This window comes from Ictalurus furcatus, chromosome 10, assembly GCF_023375685.1.
Source record: "Ictalurus furcatus strain D&B chromosome 10, Billie_1.0, whole genome shotgun sequence".
NCBI lineage: Eukaryota > Metazoa > Chordata > Actinopteri > Siluriformes > Ictaluridae > Ictalurus > Ictalurus furcatus.
In genome coordinates, this window is record NC_071264.1 from 3,782,607 (window position 1) to 3,797,031 (window position 14,425).

The following is a 14,425-nucleotide window of genomic DNA, read 5'->3' on the forward strand; positions in this document are numbered from 1 at the left end:
GAAAGGAGAGAGAAAGGTAGGAAAAGGAAGACAGATAAAGAGAGAGACTGAGGGAGAGGGTGAAGTGTATCAGTGTCAATGTACTTGCCAAAAATAGGACAAAGTTCTCAAAAGAAAACTGTTCTTTGAATAAATCTGTCCTCTTGTCCTCACCTTATTTTCCATACTTCAGTGTGTTTATATTCATATATAACTCTGTAGTTGTCGACCAAGGTGTATTTAACTGATCATTTTGGAACCTCAATCTGATTCAGTCTTCACTAACCCAAACAGATGCCCAACAGCCTACTGACAGTAACACACTCACACACATGCATACCCTGCACCAAGTAGTGTTGAGTGAATCGACTGGATATTGATCCTCCCACTCACCTCCCAGCAGTCAGCTCTTGTCCTACATAGCATGGCTTGTCTGATTTCTCCCTTAATGGCTTTTATCCAGTGCCAATCTTTATTTAAACTACAAGTAGGAATTAGCACTCAACTCCCCATAAACACACACTCCTACCACTTGTTGGTCCTTTCTTTCATCTCTATTATGTGCTTAGACTAAAGCCTGTATTATATTGAACAAAGCAAGACAAACTATCCAATGGCACTTTTCTGAGAATATTATAATGGGGATTTATCAATATCACAATAAAATTAACCTCCCCCTCCAACTGAGACCACAGTCCAGTGAATGTTTCATCGACTCTTCAGCCAGTGAGAGGTGGACTAAGATTAAATTGACAAAGGAGGCAGTGGAGGCAGGGAAAGTAAATCAAAATCTCACTACTAGGACAATTCTGCTTGAATAGTATTGTATAAGGTTGTGTATCTGTCTACACAATCAGCAGTGACCACTAGAATTCAATAATAAACAGCAATGGTAGAGCATTTAAACACTGGGTTATAGGGCTGAAAAGTTTTCTCATCTTTTTCTGATTTATCCCATGCTGGGCTTTCTTTCAAACAAATCCATGTTCTCTGTTTGTATCCTAAAAATAACCCTTCAAAGATCCCTTTTCTTTCTCAGCACATTGATTTTGCCTATAACATTCACAATGTTCGTATGTATATGGGATAAGACACTGAAAAAACCATCTTAAGAATAATAATTCTCAGTACATTTATGAAAGCTGTATGGTCTTAATTTCAAAAAGGCAAGTATTTGTGATTTGTGAAATAAAATAAAATTAAAAAAGCATATTCTTTTGTTCTAAGCATCCATGGCTCTTTTGTCACAGGGACAGAATGTAAATGGCGCGAGTTGATCGATAGCTTATTGATCTTTGTTGGTAGGAGTCAGGGGAATTGAGAGAGAGAGAGAGACATGTGGGAGATGATTGTGAGATGGCTGGTTGTTGAAATGTGCAGTTTAGAGGATGATAAATGCTTTACTGAAAATAGGTGCCTTTGTTTTTCTCCCTGCATAGCCTCTATGCCGTTTCTCTCTCTCTCTGCCCATATTGACCAAACACTTTTTTATCATAACAGCAGACAGTAATATAGTAAATCAGCACCAGCTAAAACATCTGATAGTTAATCTCAGAAAAGTAATTTTGTGAAAAGTCATAACTTAGTTATGATATAACAAGTTTGAGTTAGAGCAGTACGCATATAAATAAAGAAATCTTACTAAATGCTATGAGAACTTTCTTGGGTGTGCTTTAGTTGGAACAGTTTAACCTGCAACTGGATTTTAATTAACCTGAACCTGGTTTTAATTACTCCAACAAATGCAGAGGTCCATTGTACTTTTCCATAAGAGTAAAAAAAAATTGCTTCCACTTGCATTATGTAACCATGCAATTGAACAGGCCTTGAGACATCTATCCAGCAGTGCAGAGTGTGCTCATTTTGAAAATGCATATGGATCTAGTGCTGCTGTATTGCTGGCGGATATTTAGAACCAGGTGGGAACGATGCTCAAATGCACTAAGCCGGTCTTCTATTGATTGCTGTGCAGGATGTCAAACATTTTAGCGCTGATCATGTCCTTTGCTAATGCCTTCCATGGCCAAACTGTTCATGCACAAAAAATCATTTGGCCCTATATTTTCTAATAGACATCGCCTGGAGCAGCAGAAGAATACACAGCTATTTTACTGTGCAAGCACTCCTGCCCACCTTCCTGTTCTCCCCACAATTCTACTCTCATGCGCCTGTTCGCTGTCTCCATCTATCTTTATGGCACCTGGTTGCATCTCCTTAATGTTTCCGGACCTGACGGTCTCCATGCTCAAAAATTCACAATAAAGCATGCTGTGTGTGTTTGCCATTTGGTAAATTGCAATCTGACAGGGCTAATAAAAACAATGTTTTCATCAGCGAAAGCGTGACATGGTGTAAATGAAGTTGCAATCATCCTAACAACCTTCCTGCCTTCCTTCCTCCCTTTATCCGTATCCATTACAAACATCCATCACTACAGATTTACAATCATGGTCTAGAGGAAAAGATAGATTAATAATGTGCCTAATTTCTAAACATTTGGCCATTAATATCCCTCAGTCTCTATACTTCGTCATTAATCTTAGGCCTACCATTTTCTGTTTGCCATTTCACCATTTATCATAGGATTATTGGAATTGTTGTTTATCTGTTAAAATCATGCACTCATACCTTATTTTAAACTCACTCATACATGTTCATTTTGATCCACAATTTCAGCTTCTCCTTCTCTTATACAGTCAGGGCCATAAATATTTGGACATTGACAAAGTTATAGTTATTGTAACTGTTTATCACAATATATTAGAGTTTAAACTAAATAATGGATATAAGCTCAAACTGCAGACATACAACATTAATTTGAAGATATATACATCCAAATCACATGAACTGTATAGGAATTACAGCACTTTTTATATGTTGTGACCCTCCTTTTTAAGGGACCAAACATTATTGGATGATTGGCTGCTCAGCTGTTCCATAGCTAGTTGTGTGTTATTCCTTCATTATTTAAGCAGATCAAATGTCTAAAGATGATTTCAAGCATGGCATTTGAATTTAGAATCTGTTGCTCTTAACTCTCAATTTATGTCTCATGAGCTGTCACTACAAGTAAAGTAAGCCATCACTGGTACATTCTTTAAAAGATAGGACATACAGTACTGGTGATCTCAGGTGCACCTAAAGACCTGAAAGACCATGGAAAAGAACTGTGATGGATGACAGAAACATTCTTTCCCTGGTGAAGAAAAACCCTTTCACATCAGTTTGCCAGATGAAGAACCCCCTCTAGGAGGTACAGTGTTGCTTTAAAGTTTGTGAACCCTTTAGAATTTAATAAAGATTTTTAGAATTTAATCAAAAAAATTTATAAAGATAGCAAAGAGGACCCAATTAAACAAATGAGGCAAAAATATTATACTTGGTCATTTATGTATTGAGATTGGCACCCCATCCAGGGTGTACACCGCCTTGTGCCCCATGCTCCCTGGGATAAGATCCAGGTTCCCCGCCACTCAGTAGGATAAACGGTACAGAAAATGGGTGAATGGATTTATTTATTGAGGAAAATTATCCAATATTAAACATCAGTGAGTGGCAAAAGTGTGTGAACCTCTAGGATTAGCAGTTTAATTTGAAGGTGAAATTAGAGTCAGGTGTTTTCAACCAATGGGGATGACAATCAGTTATGAGTGAGCACCCTGTTTTGTTTAAAGAACATCTATCAAAGTCTGATCTTCAGAACACATATTTGTGTAAGTATATCATGGCATGAACAAAGGAGATTTCTGAGGACCTCAGAAAGATTATTGATGCTCATCAGACTGGAAAAGGTCACAAAACCATCTCTAAAGAGTTTGGACTCAACCAATCCACAGTCAGACAGATTGTGTACAAATGGAGGAAATTTAAGACCATTGTTACCCTCCCTAGGAGGGGAGACCAACAAACATCACTCCAAGAGCAAGACGTGTGATAGTCCACGAGGTCACAAAGGAATCCAGGGTAACTTCTAAGCAACTAAAGGCCTTTCTCACATTGACTAATGTTAATGTTCTTGAGTCCACCATCAGGAGAACACTGAACAACAATGGTGTGCATGGCAGGATTCCAAGGAGAAAGTAACTGCTCTTCAAAAAGAACATTGCTGCCCTTCTGCAGTTTGCTAAAGATCACGTGGACAAGCCAGAAGACTAATAAAAAAAATGTTAATTGTGGGATAGATGACACCAAAATAGAATTTTTGGTTTAAATGAGAAAGGTTCTGTTTGGAGAAAGGAAAACACTGCATTCCAGCATAAGAACCTTATTCCATCTGTGAAACATGGTGCTGGTAGTATCAGGGTTGGGGCCTGTTTTGCTGCATCTGGCCCAGGATTAATGGAACAATGAATTCTGAATTATACCAGTGAATTCTAAAGGAAAATGTCAGGACATCTGTCCATGAACTGAATCTCAATAGAAAATGGGTCATGCAGCAAGACAATGATCCTAAACACACAAGTCGTTCTACCAAAGAACGGTTAAAGAAGAATAAAGTTAATGTTTTGGAATGGCCGAGTCAAAGTCCTGACTTTAATCCAATAGAAATGTTGTGGAAGAACCTGAAGGAAGCAGTTCATGGGAGGAAACCCACCGACATCCCAGAGTTGAAGCTGTTCTGTACTGAGGAACGGGATAAAATTCCTCCAAGCCGATGTGCAGGACCGATCAACAGTTACCGGAAATGTTTAGTTGCAGTTAATGCTGCACAGGGAGCACATACTTTTACCCCTCACAGATATGTAATATTGGATCATTTTCCTCAATAAATAAATGACCAACTATAATATTTTTCTCTCATTTGTTGTAATTGGGTTCCCTTTGTCTACTTTTAGGACTTGTGTGAAATTCCGATGATATTTTAGGTCATATTTTTGCAGAAATATCAAAAATTCTAGCAAACTTCCCAAACTTTCAATCACCACTGTAGGGCATCTGTGTCAAAGTCAGAAATCAAACAAAGACTTCACCAGAGTGAAGCTCAAAAAATTTGAATATCTTGGAAAAGTAAATTTTTTTCTCATAATTTAATTCAAAAAGTGGAACTTTCATATATTATAGATTCATTATGCATAAAGTGAAATATTTGAAGCTTTTTTTTTTGTTGTAATTTTGATGATTACGGCTTACAGCTCATGGAAATCAAAAATCCAGTATCTCAAAATATTAGAATAAATAATTTATAATACAGAAATGTCGACCTTCTGAAAAGTATGTTAATTCATGTGCTCAATACTTGGTCAGGGCTTTAATCCTTTTGCAGGAATTACTGCATCAGTGCGGCGTGGCATGGAGACGATCAGCCTGTGGCACTGCTGAGGTGTTCTGGAAGTCCAGGTTGCTTTGATAGCGGCCTTCAGCTCGTCTGTATTGTTGGGTCTGGTGTCTTTATGGGGTTCAGGTCAGGCGAGTCGGCTGGCCAATTAATCACAGTAACACCATGCTCAGTAAACCAGTTACTAGTAGTTTTGGCACTGTGGGCAGGTGCAGAGTCCTGCTGGAAAAGGAAATCAGAATCTCCATAAAGCTCATCAGCAGATGGAAGCATGAAGTGCTCTAAAATCTCCTGGTAGACGCTGCATCGACTCTCGACTTGAGAAAACACAGTGGACCAACACCAGCAGATGACATGTCACCTCAAATCATCACTGACTGTGGAAACTTCACACTGGACTTCAAACAACGTGGATTCAGTTCCTCTCCACTCTTCCTCCAGACTCTGGAACCTTGATTTCCAAATTAAATGCAACATTTACTTCCATCTTCCCCGTGATTGTGGTTGTGTACTGAACCAGACTGAGAGATTAAAGACTCAGGAAACCTTCGCAGGTGTTTTGAGTTAATTCTCTGATTAGAGTCTTCTCAGGTCAACATTTCTGTATTATAAATTCTTTATTCTAATATTTTGAGATACTGGATTTTTGATTTCCATGAGCTATAAGCCTTAATCATCAAGATAAAAAAAAAGTCTTAAAATATTTCACTTTATGTGTAATTAATCTAGAATATATGAAAGTTCCACTTTTTAATTAAATTATGGGAAAAAAAATGAACTTTTCCATGATATTCAAATTTTTTGACATGCACCTCACAGTAAGGCATTTCTGACTGCAGTATACTGTATATCTGCAATATGTAGGCATTATATGCTGCACCTGACAACCCTGCTCATGGGATATAAAACAGACCAAGTTCTTTATTAGTTCATGATACTAATAAAAGATGCATTAGTTATTTGTCATCAGTGGCTTGCTCCAGTAGCCCAACCTAAATACTGAGCTCCAAAATAAAGCCATATTATTACCACATTTCTGTACAAGCAAAAGAAATATGTTTTGATAATTTGAGTCTTTGCTCCATATACACTACATGACCAAAAGTATGTGGACACCTGACCATCGCAGTCCTATGTGCTTTGTTCCACTTTATTACACATAACTTTATTTATGGACTTTGATGTTGTGAATTCCTTATATTTCCAGATTTCGTGAGTGAATGCTGATGTCTGGTTAAAATTTCATGTGAATAACCTTGTTGGAAATATATTTACTGAAAAAAATGTCGACGCGTCCAATACTTATTTCCCCCACTGTAACTTTTCTATTCTTTTATTTGTTGTTACTGATTGTATATATAACTTCTGTGTTAATTTGCGTTGGCAACATTGTTAAAACAGTCATGCCAATAAAGCACTCTCTGAACTGAACTGTGAGAGAGAGAGAACACACACCAGCACAATATGTCTCCTGACATAACAGGGTTCCCTCGCTAGTTTGCTCTCTCTCTCTCGCTCTCTCTCTCTCTCTGTTCTGCTCTCACAGATCGCTCCGCCTTAATTGGACATGCTGACGTTGCGCACAGAGATTGGAGAAAAGAAAAATGTGCATCTTTTAAAAGAGAGAAGGACGTTATGTCTTGAGATGGAGCATCTCCGGCAGGTGAAAGGTCGGTGTTCAGCAGCTGCCTAGACGTTGTTTCCGGGTTGCTAGTTTGCATAGAAGCATGATAATTATGATAATACATGCAATGAGTCCCTTGGCATCTTGACGGTACTTTGGGGTGACTCTGAGTTTTGACGGGGTTAGCAACAACTGTAACGTGGATACCATGGATATGGATAACTGTACCATGAACTATCATGGGCGAAAGTATGGATGGAGATAGTGAAGGCATGTCTTGGCAGGACGTATCAAGGAAGAGGAATAGGATAGGAGTAAAAGCACTGGAAGTTCAACCTTAGGTTTAGAGGTGGGTGACATGAACAAAAAAAACAAAGGCTGCAGTGTCAAGCATGAGGAAGGAGGATGAAGAAACGGAATGGAAAGTAATGGTAACATTCAAAAGAGAAGGGGTACATTTTCACCCATTAAAGCTGACAAAAGCTATTGAAAAAGAACTGGGAAAAATAAAGTTTGCCAAATACTAAAGCAGCAGGAGGTTACTGATTTGTACTAAAGATAAACTGCAAAGAGATACGTTTTTGTGCAGAAACACTGAATGGAGAGAGAATCAGTGTTCATATCCCAAGAAATGCAGCTAAGCTTAAAGGTGTTATTTATGATGTACCTTTGACAATGACAATGGAAGAGATAAAACATGAAGTGAAAGGAGGTAAAGTGATGAAAGCTACAAGATTACAAATGACAAGAAATTGGGTGAGAAAGGATGGCCTGTCAGTTCTCCTTGAGTTTGAAAATGTTATGCCCAAGAAAATAAGAATGGGTTATTTGAGTTATGATGTTAGGGAATACAGCCAAGCCCCAGTGAGATGTTTTACTTGCCAAAGGACACACTGCAGGACAATGCAAAGGAAAGTTAAGATGTGCTAGATGTGGAGGGGAACACGGATATGGTAAATGTGATGAAGATGCAAAAATTAGATGCTGCAACTGTGGAGGTGAACATAGTGCTGCTTTTGGAGGATGCCCTGTTCGAAGACAAGCTAAAGAGGCACAGAAGAACAAAATAATAAATCAAGTGTCTTATGCTGATGCAGTTAAAAAAAGGTAAGGAAAGTGAGCTAGCCAGACCCGATGATACTCATGAATACTCATCTTATACAGAAAATCAGAAGTGAACAGAAATAACACGTGTGAAAAGATTAATGAGGATACACTGATTGTGAATAGAATCAGCTTTGTGGATTTTATCTGTATGACTGGAACTGTGGCATTGCAGCAAAGGAGGAAAAGTGACAGAATCAAGACAATTGTACAGGCAGCACGAGAGATGTAGGGGATAAAAGACATTACGGCTGAAATGATGAGATGCCGAATCCCAATAATTATGATGGATTCTCTCAAGGTGAGTAACATATTCATGGTATTTCATATCCTCCAGTGGAATGCCAGAAGTCTACTTGCAAATGGGCAAGAGTTCAAGAACATCATAACTGATAAATGGATGTTGTACCTGATATTATTTGTATTCAAGAGACATGGTTAAGACCACTCTTGGAATTTGTCCTGATAGGGTATAGTTATGTTAGATGTGATAGAATTGGATCACAAGGTGGAGGACGTATAACATTCATCAGAGATACTCTAGCATATAGAAGAATAAATGTCCCAAATGAATATGTATGTGTAAGTAGTAGAAATATGTAGTCCCAGAGAAAACCTTAAACTAGTCAGTTTTTACAATCCATGCAAGAAATTATCAATGCAAATATTTCAAGACATTATACCAAGTGTTGACAGAAGAGAAATATGGAGACTTCAATGCTCATAATATTCTATGGGGAAGTGATCAGATAAAAATGGAGAAGTAGTTGAAGAATGAATGGATCAGAGATCGTGTGTCTTAATGATGGAAGTGGTACTACTGTAGGGCAGATATTACAAAAAAAAAAACAAAAAAAAAATTCAGTATCATGCCTAGACCGTACTTTAGTCTCTGGAAATATGATTAAAATCAATGCATGTGAATGGAAATTATTGAATAACACCAACAGAGGGAGTGATCACTATATGATATTATGCGCAATCAATTTTAAACTACATGTAGAGGACGGTTACAGAATAGAGAGATGGTGTTTCATTAAAGCTGAATGGGAGAAATTTAGAGTATGCTGCATGGAATACATTGAACCCATATCGATGGAAGGGGATGTAGATAGCTGTGCAGATGCAGTGTCGCGTTCGATTACTAACGCTGCATCAACTTGTATACCAAAAAGCATAGCGAATGGAAAAAGAAAAATGGTTCCATGGTGGAATAACTAATGTAAAAATGCAATGAAAGAAAGAAATCGTGTATTTAGAGTCCTACGATCGCATCTGAACCAGGACAATCTGATTGATTACCAAAGAAAAAAGCTATGGCATGGAAAATAATTACGTCATCAAAGAAGAATGCATGGAGACAGTTCTGCTCATCTATTGGTAGAGAAATAGCTCTGAATGACGTTTGGTCAATGATTAAAAAGATGAATGGGAAAAGAAAATCTGTTAAAATCCCTGTGTTGATAGATAGAGAATAGTTGGCAATAAGAAACAAGGAGAAAGACGATTTATTAGGTCAGAAGTTTGCAAACATACATAGTGGAAGTCATTTAGATGAAATACATAAACAGCGAAAAGAGGATATTAAAATAATCATTTCTGATGTATTAAAGAAAAAGGACATTGACGGATCACCACTAGATGTGGAATTCACAACACGTGAGTTGAAAATGGTCTTAGAGGAAAGCGGTTATAAAGCTCCAGGACAAGACCAACTTTGCTGTGCTATATTTAGACAATTACCAGACGGAGTTATGGAAATTATACGAAGACTGTTTAATAAGATATAGAGAGAAGGCATATTACTTCATAACTGGAAAAATGCCTTGATACTGCCTTTTAGTAAGCCTGGCAAAAACCCAGACAATGCAGGAAATTACAGGCCAATAGCATTAATATCTCACTTGTCTAAATGGATGGAAAAGGTAATAGTTCGTAGACTGTCATATTAATTATAACAGAAAGGATTGATTAGTGCAAAACAAAGTGGTTTTCATAAAGGTAGATCTACAATAGATGCCTTAGTGAAAGTTAGTAATGAGGCTGAAAAAGCAATTAGAATGAAAGAGGTTATGGTTGTAGTGTATTTTGATATAGAGAAAGCCTATGACTTAGTGTGGAGAGAAGGTCTACTGATCAAATTATTGAAAGAAATATCCATGATAATGCTAAAAACAGAGAGAATTGGGATTAATGTAAAGTTTTGTTGGGTTCCAGCTCATATTGGTGCGGAGGGCAATGAGAATGCAGATGTGTCTGCAAAGAATTTAAAGTCCCTTTTGGTAAAGGTGAGGCCAAATCATTAATAAAAACAGCAGTGAGAGAATTGTGGCAGAAAAAGTGGGACACAGATAATAAAGGGAGATACAATCATAAAATTCAGAAATCGATTACTGTCAAGGCTTTTAAAGGAAAATGCAGAAGAGAAGAAGTGATTATATCAAGATTAAGACTTGGACATGCTGGCTTAAAATCAACCCTGTTTTTAATTGGAAAATGCATATCAGATAAATGTGATACCTGTAATGTTCCAGAAAATGTGGAGCATGTAATGAGGTGTAAAAAAAAATATCATTCAGAAAGGAGCATCTTGCAAAATAAGATATATGAGTTGGAACTAGAATGGAGTTTGAGGGGGATTTTGGGGACGGATGAGAAAATGTGGGAATGTAGTAAGGCTCTCCTTAAATTTATTAAAGATACAGATATGTTTTTTAAAGTACATGAAGCCCTGAAGTTGCGTATCCCAGTACAGTAGGTGGCGGTATGCACCTGAATAAGTGGCACCATAAAAAAGACAGAGAGAGAGAGAGAGAGAGAGAGAGAGAGATCTGAAGGGTCTCTGTGTTTGTAGCTCATTTGCACGATTAGGTGGTCTTTTTTTCAGGGTCTATGGCAGTTGACATGAACTGGTTTGTGACTGGATCGAGATGGTTTCTGAGGTAGTTAATGAAGATGACAGAATGGAGAATGGAGATGAGGATATTAGGGTTGTCCTATTATCATGAGACATTGTGAGAGAGGAATTTAAAAATAATTCTTGAATTCAGAAAGGAAGATGTTAACCTAATGTTAATTTAACTCCAATAACGTTGTCTACAGAATTGAAGAAAAAGGTAGGAGAAGTGGATTTGGCTAAGATTTTGAGAGATGTGAGCCTGTTAGTAATATTTGAAACAGAAGAACAAAAACACAAAGCTTTATTCATTGAAAATGTTTGCAAGACAATAGTGAATGAAAGAAAGATTCTGGGTAGGAGAAGAATGAAGCAGGGAGTGATAACCGGCATTCCACTCCATGAAGACCCATAAAAACTCAAACGAAGTATTTCTGGAGGTGAAAAGAGTACAATAATAAGGTTGCAAAAAACAATGAATGGGGAAAGGATTGATAGTTTGTCAGTTCTTTTGGAGTTTCAGGATTCAATGCTTCCAAGTTAAAATTGGATATATGAGCTTGTTAGTGAGGCCATATATTCCTCCCCCACTACGCTGTTATAGACATCAGAGATATGGGCATATAGCAGTGGTATGCAAAGGAAAACAGAGAAGTGTGGAGGTGATCATAGAATTGAAAACTGTGGAGAGAGTGCACAAGATAAGTGCTGTAACTGTGGTGGGCAATATAGGGGGATGTGATATACTGTACCGTAAGGAAGAGAGCTGTGGAAGGTGAGCAAGGGAAAGCTGTAAACAACATAAGTTATGCAGAGGTAGTGAAGAGGGTCCAAGAGCAAAGGAGAAATGAAGACACTGACACAGCTAAACACATCTTAAGACAAGGGGCTGGTCAAGCAGAGCAAACCAGCACAACACTGACGGTAGAAAAGCTGATTTTGTCCATTGCTTATGTAATAAATTGTACTGATCAAGTCAAACACAAAACAAAGAAGATGAAGAATGACTGAAAAAGGAGCTGTAAAGTTCTTGGGTATAAAAATATTTATTGGGAAAATATCAGTAAAAGAGGTGTAAGTGATAAGACATTCTGAATATTATATAATGGAATGAAAGAAGTTTTTTAGCTAATGGTCAAGAGTTTAAAGGATTTATAAAAGGGTTTATAAAGAAACCAGAAATCATATGGAAATCGTATTCAGGAAACGTGACTTAAGCCAGTATTAGATTTTGGTATTAAAGGATATGATGCTATATGCAGAGATAGAGAGGAGGATATTGGGATATATAGGGAGGGTGTATAATATTTGTAAAACACGGAATACAATATAGGGTTCTTGGGAAAGGAAATGAGTTAGAATTTATAATAATAGAAGTTTTGATAAAAGAAGGAAATATTAAAATGATAAATTTTTATAATCCTTGTAAAATATTATCAATAGAATAAATGGATGAACGTATTGTACATTTAGAAGGGAAAATTGTATGGTGTGGAGATTTTAATGCCCAGCACGTTACGGGATAAATGCAATAATGGGAATGGAATAGTATGGATCTAGTATGTTTAAATGTTGGATGGGGTACCAGGGTTAATGTCAGAGCAGGCACAGAATCAGCCATTGATCTTACACTTGTTTCAAATTCACTTGCAGGGGTGTGCTCATGAGAAGTATTTAGAGGAACTACTGTAGGAAGGGATCATTACCCTATAGTAGTTGAAGTAAATTTAAGTATAAAAGAATGTACTAGAGGAGGAGTGGACAAATGTTTTTTTTTTTTTGAAACTGCAGACTGGGAGACATTTAGGTATATTAGTGTACAAGAAGTGAAAAAAAATTGCAATTAAATAAGTTGTTGATAAAGTTTATTATGCTATTTGTAATGCTATACTATTAGCGGAAAATCAGACTACTCCAAAGAAGGGAGGTAAGAGAAAACTGACGATTGTACCATGGTGGACAAATGAGTGTGATGAATCAATTAAATCTTGAAATAAGGCTTTTAAAATGTAAAAAAAAACAAAAACAAGAAAGAATCACTTTCATTTTACTGAATATAAAAGGATGCGAGCAAATGTAAGGAGAATAATTAAATATACAAAGAAAGACTGTTGGAGGAAGTTTTGTAAGGATTAAAAGAGAACATGGGTCTCCAATTTTAAGTGATGGAGAAACAACGGCTGTAAGAGATGAGGAGGAAGCAGAAATGCTGGCGAGAAATATTGTTAAAATTCATAACTCAGACAATATAAGTGAAGAGGGAAAAAGAGGAAGGGAAAGTACGTTAGAGAAGTGTAAAGAACTAATACAGAATGAGGAATACACTAAAGACCTTTTAAATATGGCATTTACGAAGACAGATTTAAATCAATCTCTCAGAAAAACCAAGAAGTCAGCCCCAGGCACGGATCAGATTTGCTATATAATGATAAATCATCTCAGTGAATTATCCAAGCATGTTTTATTAATACTGTACAATAAAATTTGGAAGGAAGGAAAAGGACCACAAAGCTGGAAGAGGCAGTTATAGTTCCAATACGTAAACCAAAGAAAGTCTGTACAAATCCAGGAAATTATAGACCAATTGAGTTGACGTCTAACATCTGTAAAATAATGGAACAAATGGTAAATGAAATGTTACTTTATTAGGTGGAAAATAAAAAAGAGTGGCTTTAGAAGAGGGAGAAATACCATGGATTCATCTGTGTTTAGATCACAAAATAAGAAAAGCAGAAATAAACAGAGAGAGTAGTGTCTGTAGTGGCTGTATTCTTTGACATAGAGAAAGCATATGACATGATGTAGAGAGAAGGGAGGTTACTCAAATTATGCACGGTCTCAAAGGTCAAATGTATAGATGGATGAAGGATTTTTTTTATTAGGGAGAGCAATAAAAGTTAGAATAGGTAACAGCTATTCAGAAAAGTTTGTGATCAAAAATGGAACTCCACAAGGAAGTATAGCAAGCCCTTTATTATTTGCCATGATGATAAAATATGTGTTTGAAGATTTGGATAATGGGTTGGGGTTCTCGCTTTTTGCTGATGATGGGGCAATCTGGAAAAGGGGAAGGAACATTGATTTCATTGTAAAAAAATAAATAAATAAATAAAAATTACAGGAGGCTATAACAAAAGTTGAAGATTGGTCATATAGATGGGGTTTTAAATTCTCAGTTGACAAGACAAAGATAATGTTTTTTTTTTACAAGGAAAAAAAATTGGAGATGAGGTCAAATTAAAATGATATAATAAAGAATCCGAAACATTTCAAGTTTTTAGGGTTGTGGTTTGATGAAAGAATTAAACGGCAATACATATCCAGAAAATATCGGACAAATGTAAGAAAGTAATAAATATAATGAGATGTTTAGTTGGCAGTGAATGGGGGGACAGATAGGATGGCATTAAAGGCCATATATAGAGGGTTGATTAGATCTGTATTAGATTATGGTTGTGTGGGGTATGGATCAGTAGAAGAAACGTCTCTCAGAAAGTTAGATAATATACAGCATCAGGTATTTAGACTATGTACAGGAGCTATAAAA